This window comes from Pongo abelii, chromosome 3, assembly GCF_028885655.2.
Source record: "Pongo abelii isolate AG06213 chromosome 3, NHGRI_mPonAbe1-v2.0_pri, whole genome shotgun sequence".
Lineage (NCBI taxonomy): Eukaryota > Metazoa > Chordata > Mammalia > Primates > Hominidae > Pongo > Pongo abelii.
Window position 1 is genome coordinate 105452774 of NC_071988.2, and position 7374 is coordinate 105460147.

General features: G+C 37.3%; 1 long non-coding RNA gene across 1 annotated transcript; it reads right to left on the reverse strand.

The window, feature by feature from the left end:
* Nucleotides 1-2464: 2464 nt before the first annotated feature.
* LOC129058853 (uncharacterized) lies at nucleotides 2465-6808 on the reverse strand. The gene is made up of 4 exons (XR_008524267.2): nucleotides 6772-6808; nucleotides 6214-6484; nucleotides 5658-5741; nucleotides 2465-3622 (listed from the first exon to the last, which is right to left on the reverse strand). It is a non-coding gene; the product is annotated as an uncharacterized LOC129058853 (long non-coding RNA).
* Nucleotides 6809-7374: the final 566 nt, after the last annotated feature.

Consider the following 7374-nt stretch of genomic DNA (forward strand, 5'->3'; position numbering starts at 1 on the left):
GTTATTCTCCAACAGCTAGATGTAAAAACGTACTGTGGTACATCCATACAATGGAACACTATTCAGCAATACAAGGAACTACTGATTCATACAACATGGATGATGCTTAAATGCATTTTGCAATGTGAAATAAACCACACCCCACCAGCTGCATGTTGGGTTTCAATTTGATGACATTCTGGCAAAGACAAAACTATAGGAATGAAAAACAGACTTGAGCCAGATGCAGCGGCTCGCTCATTCATGCCTGAAATCTCAGCACTTTGGGATGCTGAGACAAGACGATCACTTGAGGCTAGAGGATCACTTGAGGCCAGGAGTTCGAGACCAGCCTGAGCAATATAGTGAGACCCGATTACTACAAAAATAAAAATTAAAAAGAAAAGCAGATTTTTTCTTGGGGAAAGGGGAAGGATTGAGTACAAAGTACAAAGCTGCTGCACAAGGGAGATGTGAGGGGGATGAAACTGGGCTCTGTGGTACTATCGGTGGATACAGGACTAAATATTTGTAAACACCTATAGATGTGTATAATACAAAAGTGCAACTTTTATTGTTTGCACACACATATACACTCACACACAATCAATTGGGATGCTGGGGGAACCCAGGACAGAGTTCAGACTGTAACAAAACAATCTGATTGTACTACAAATGTAAGATATCACCTCGCTGAAGGGGATGAGGAAGAAAGGAGCTGATCTAAATAGCTGAAAAACTGTTTTGTCGGGGAACTCTAAAGTTAAAGTGTTCAAATACTGTATTTTAGTCAGTAAATTTGTTTCTCACAGAAGTACAGTTTAGCAATTCTGAAATTATATTTATTAGCACAGAGCAAATAAGTAAATATATTTTAAGGAATAAGAACTAGGTTCCTCACTGTCAGAGAAAGAAGTACAAATAACAATGGGATAAAAACCATGGGATACAAAATTAGAGCTGATGATGACTCTATGAATATGTGTTTATTTATATGTGTGTATATTTATATGTGTGTGCACACACTAGATAGAAACAGAAATGTAGCATGTGTGTGTATGTGAGTTGCATGTGTATACATAGGCATATCCATATACATAATCCTTAGTGCTGTCTACTGAAAGTGCCTACAAGCAGTGATACTGCAGCAACATTGAGTATACCCAGCATCTATATCTTGTTTTCTAAGTACCAGTATCTAGGGAAAGAAACAGAATCCTTTGAGAAACGGGTGACTCTAGGCTGGGATACAGAAGATACAAGATAAATCTGAAGTATTTCTAGAACTGCAAAGTAACAAGAAAAATGTATTTTAATGAGAGCATGGCAACCTGAGAGAATTCCCAATGGTCAAAACTGAAACAACTTGAACAACTAAATAAATAATGATAGTATTGAATTACAACCCTTTAAATAAAATACATCTCCATGGGTCCATACTGATAGAAATAAATGATTGAATAAATATATGGGAGAGAAGACACAAATCATCTTTGCAGATGAATTACAATGAAGAAATATAGAAGGAATGAGGGAAACAGAAAATCAACATTAGAACACCCCACAAATAATTGCTATAGGCAGATTCCTAATGAATGCCAAAATTAGCGGGCAAAGCTTTATAGATATGCAACATATTTGCTAAGCCTCAAGGTGCATTTTTCAAAATAGGTATTAATTACTTGCTGTGGTTTTAACATATGTCCAAAAATTTTTTGATATTCTTTCTTTTAGGAGGTGGAGGTTCATTCCCCTCCCCTTGAGGGTGCACTGAATTTAGTAAATCACTTTTGTTGAATAGAGTATGAAAGGTTAAAAAAAGTTATTTTTATAACAATTTTACCAGGTTGGCAGACACCAGTCTAACAAGGTGATAAAGTTAACATCACCAGCAGTAAGTCATTTGATGTCATGTAATCCTGATATGATGCAATGTGAGGACACTTAATCTCTGTGGTAGTCTTTAACAAAACCCATAATAATCCCAGTCTGATCATCAGAAGACATAAGACAGATCCAAATTGAGGGACATTCTATTTTGAAAGTGTTAGGATCATGAAATATAAGGAAAGACTGAGAAACCATCATAGAACGGGGGGAAATACAGAGACACAATGACTAAATGCAATGTTGGGTCCTGGATTTAATCCTGGAAAATAAATTAGAACATTAGTAGAAACTGGGGAAATCCAAATAATGTCTGTTTAGTTACTAGTGTTATACCAATGTTACTTTCTTAGTTTTTATAATATACCATGACTATGTAAAATAGTCACATTAAAATAGCGGACTGAAGGGTATATGGAAACTCTCTATACCACTTTTGCAACTGTTCTATAAATCTAGAATTATTTTATTATAAAAGTTTTAGGCTGGGCACGGTGGCTCACACCTATAATCCCAGCACTTTTGGAGGCCCAGGTGGATGGATCACCTGAGGTCAGAAGTTTGAGACCAGCCTCACCAATATGGTGAAACCCTGTCTCTACTAAAAATACAAAAATTAGCTTGGCATGGTGGTGTGTGCCTGTAGTCCCAGCTGCTCGGAAAGCTGAGACAGGAAAATTGCTTGAAACTGGGAGGTGGAGGTTGCAGTGAGCTGAGATCACATCACTGCACTGCAGCCTGGGCAACACAGCAAGACTCAGTCTCAAAAAAAAAAAAAGTTTTAAAAATTCAATTATTCTATTCCCACTCACCAAATTGGTGAATTTTTGGAAACAGAAATCAGTAGTCCCAAGGCTAGTCTAGTCAAGCCATAAAGCCGCATGTTGCAGTTGTACATTTTGCAGCTGGGCTCAGGAAACATCCTGAGTCTTGTTGACCAGTTTTCTCCACTCCCCACCTCCACATCATCACTGCAATTGGCAGTCAAAAGAAGGGCAAGACTCCTGCCATTGCTCATGCTTTCCATGTAAACAATTTTCCCCTCATCCTGTTTTCCTTAAAACTTTGACCTAATTTCTTTCACATGCTGAGCTAATTCTCATGACGGTTTAAAGGTTGCTAAAAATATCATAAAGGTCTGCTAAAGTTCACAAATGAAGACGCCATTCATTCAAGCCCTGTGTTCTTGAGTCATCATTTCTTTGAATGCATGACACAAATACGTTCTTTTTTTTCTGTTCTATTGATAATTTTACATTAAGACATCATTAGAAAGCAGCATCTGGGCTGCTTTTCAAACCACACTAGCTGAACTCATTTTTTCCCCTTTACTAAAAAGGTGCTTAGTTTACATTTATGGATTTTCAATTAGCAGTAATAATAAAGAACAGTGTGTGGTGTTCAAAAGACTTAACTGGCTGCTTTCAAAGTAAATCTTTAAGTCCAATGATTAAGTTGTTTCTGATACTTAACAAAGGCATATATTTATGCTTCCAGAAATTTAGTGCATTTTGGGCTTCATTTTCCAATAATTTTGATTCTTGGACATTTCTCTTATGGGAGCATTTGTTCTTAGAGAGGCTTCACCCAGCAGGCCCAGAGAAACAGGAGGTTGGGAAGACAACATTGATTTACTAAGTAGGAGGTGTACCTTGGTTTCTTTCTCTTTGTTTTCTTTCAGGAGTCATTTTATTCATTTTACTTCTACCAACAGAGAAGCGCCAAGACTGATGCATTGGGCAGAAGAATTCAGGAACTGGGAAAATATCCAGAAATCTTTATTTGCTAACAGAAATCATCAACACAAAAATGATTTCCACAGACAGCTTAGAACAACTAATTTGAGGACTAAATATGTCAGCATTTGCAAAGTGCAAAACAGGCATGTGGATTGCTCAAGGCCTCCAATCTCTCTTCCGTAATAGTCTTTTCTCCCCTGTGTCTAGCATTCTTGATTTCAGAGACATAGCAGTGCTTTTCCACTCGTTTCAGGCAAAATCGGCTATCATTCACTCACAATTCAGTATGAATTAAGTCAATGTCATCACCTCCAGGAATTACCTTTATTTTGAACTTTAGTCCTAATTTAGGAAAAGTGATTTGTTTCCAAGATCAAAAAAAGTTTAGCTATTTATTCTAAGAAAAATGGACAGAAACTAGAGAAGAAGAGAACCTTCCTGCAGTCACAGATCTATCTGCCTGACTTAAGGTTGGCACACATGAAAACACTCAAAGGTGTTTTCTGCAACTTTCACTTACTGTAGTTTCAGGTTAAATCATCAGAGCAAATATTATTTTTCCTTCTCCTCATTATTCACCTTGTTGTTACTTTAATCTTTATTCAGTTTGACAAATGAGAATGTAGCCAGAGGGTTAAAGAGGAATGAGCTGAATTCCATCCATATTCAGGGCCTGTGCCGATGTCCTCCGTGGGTTTAATGCTCCATATGGTTTGGCACAGTGACATTACTTCTCCTGCTAAAACACCCCTTAGCCTGTGTGGCATCCATCAGTTTGCTTGTTGACTTAGTTTCATTTTCTGTTTTCATGGCCTGCTCAACTGCCTGAAACAGCATTAAATTATTCTTCTGATCTTTCCATCTCCCTGGGTTCACAAACTGCAATTTATGGAAGTCTTTAAAACTTAAAGGGCTTTCTGATAAAGGTAGATGCCAATGAAATGATAAAGGTCAAAGAAAAACAGTACACTTTAAGGAGGCAACACCCTTCACAGAAATGCCATATTTTCATCATATTTCATATCCTAAGGAAATACTACAACCCATAGAGAAGTCAATATAGAAATTTTGAAATGGAAGGGGCTTTAGAGATTGTCCAGTCCAATCTCATTTTACAGCTGTGGGCACTGAGGCTTAGTGAGGGTTAGTCACAGAGTTTTTCAGCGGTAGAATTGGAAGATGTACGGGGCACTCCTAGGTCAATTCACTGCTACATTCACCACATTGTGCTGACTCTTAATTGCATATTCTTAATGATAAAATAATATGAGGAAAAGGGAATAGCAATCAAGAGAAAGAAATGGAGTATTTTCTATTTTCTTTTTAGAACCAGAGTCTTGCTTTAGAGTAATTTGTCTAACAGTAAAATGACATCTACCTGATGGTGAAAACCAAACCATGGCATCTGGTGGAGACGGCATGCTATTTCCCCCTCTCTCTTACATCTATATCTGTGTAGTCCATGAGCCCTAGTATGGCTCGCTTGGTAGCATTTTTGTTGCCATCCTTTTCATTTATATTGCCACCCTTGTAGCTCAGAACCTTATAAGCGTAATCCTGGGCCTTTGGAGTTGAGTTTTTTAACTGCTAGTCTTTGGTTAGAGTACTTTCCTCCCGCTTTCAATCCATAATGAAAAGAACCACAAAACTGATCTCCTGAAGTATCACCTTCAACATAATATTATCATCAGTGGAATTTCTAATTTCTACTTTTTCTGACTTGTTATTCTGCAATCTTGAGGCTATGGTTCCTTCACCCTTCACTGTTTGCCTTTTTTTTTTTCTTTTTCTTTTTCAGTCCTATATTTAGCCAGTCCAAATAATGTTTAGCCAGTCCAAATAATAGTAACTGTGGGAGTTTCATGATATAGAGGAATGGCTAGGGGCACCAGGGATTTTCACAAACTAAAGACACCCCCATTTTACTTCTGTATAAATTACTTTCTCTTATATTCACATTTCCCCAGTGAAAAAGGTGAAGCAGCGCCACATCACTCACCGCTGTTTTCATTTTAGCCCTACTCTCTGGACATTGTCATGAGAATGAATTACCTGCACTTGCCACAGATTTGCTGCGGTGCTGACCAGGAATGCTCTTGGGAGTTTGCTCACTTTGGCCTGGATTATGACTTTTTCCTTTTGAAAAAAAAAGAAAAAGGAGAAGAACTCTATATATACTAGTAAAACAGCATGAAGAATTTTTTCCCAATTTAGTGAGCATCATTAATATCTTTGTAAAACTATGTTCAAGACTTTATCAAGCTGACCCACTTCAGAGAAAATGAAGCCAGGAAGCTTGACATAGTTCCAAAGACCAATTTTTGCCACTCACATTGTGAGCTATTTCTCAATATTTAGCCAATATATCTTAGTCTTCCTTCATAAATAATGTTTTGTGCTACATTAGTACCACAAAAAGAGCATGCCCTACTTTTGTCTTAAATTGAAAATTATCTTCAAAGACCAGTCATTTTGACCCTTTGATGGAGTTTTTCCTCCCGTCTGAAATTAGTAGAAAGTACAATCAAACAAAACAATGAATACAAAACATAGTTTTAAAATATATAAAAATCCATGTAAATATATAAAATGTTTTTATATTTATTACCAGCTCTTTTTTGCGGGAGACAGGGGACAGGGTCTTGCTCTGTCCTCCAGGCTAGAGTGCAGTGGTGTAATCACGGCTCACTGTGCAGCCTTGACCTCCCGGGCTCAAGTGATCCTCCCACGTCAGCCTTCCCAGTAGCTGGGACTGCAGACATGTGCCACCACATCCAGCTGATTTTTAAATGTTCTGTAGAGACAGTTTCATTATGTTGCCCAGGCTAGTCTCAAACTTCTGGGCTCAAGCGATCCTCCTTTCTCAGCCTCCCAAAGCGCTAGGATAAAAGGAGTGAGCCACTATGTAAGACACCACAAATTCAAAGAGGAATAAGGCATAGTCCCTATCATCAAGGGTCTTATCATCCAGGAGAGACTGTCAGGTGAAGAATCCATTGTAATTAGATGAGACAAGTACAATGTGATATATAATAAATTGTCATATAATATGTCATACAAGTATTGTCACAACAAATACGGGCTCCTAACCTATATATTTTTTGAGCCTTTAAAAATCTACAAGCTTTTACTCTAGAAAAGATATGGAAAATAAACATTCTCCCACCTGTCAACTCTGTTGATAGTAGCTCTCTGAAGAACTGGATGGAGAAGCATTTAAAGCTATTTTCAAGCTCAGCCAAACAAACAAACAAACAAACAAAAAAGTTGTTTGATTAATTACTGATGCCAGCCATTGGCCTACGAGTAGGAAGAAGGGGCTTGCCACCTCTCATCTGTAACATGCAACTACTACATCACACTTTCTCTACCCTATCACATGGTTACTTTCAACAAAATTTTCATCATTTACACTTCATTAAGCAACTCTTTTCTGGGGATTATGAAGTTAAGAATAGCAGTTTCCCTCATGGCATTTTTTTTTACTTTCTGAGAGATGAAATCGTCGGCAAGTCAAGTCAAGAATTTACTCAATTAACTTCTTTAGTTTAATGAGACTTTGAGCTGATATTTGTATCCAATCACTACTGTATTTGTCTTTTTGCCAGCATTGTGACTTGCATTAGAATTTCTTGCCCAGCAAATAAAATTAAAAATTTAATCTTAAAACAGGAATTTCAAAGCCCAAAAGCAATCAAAGAAATCACAAAAGGAAAATCCAAAAGACTTAACTACATAAATATTCAAAATGCATTTAAATATGTCAAAA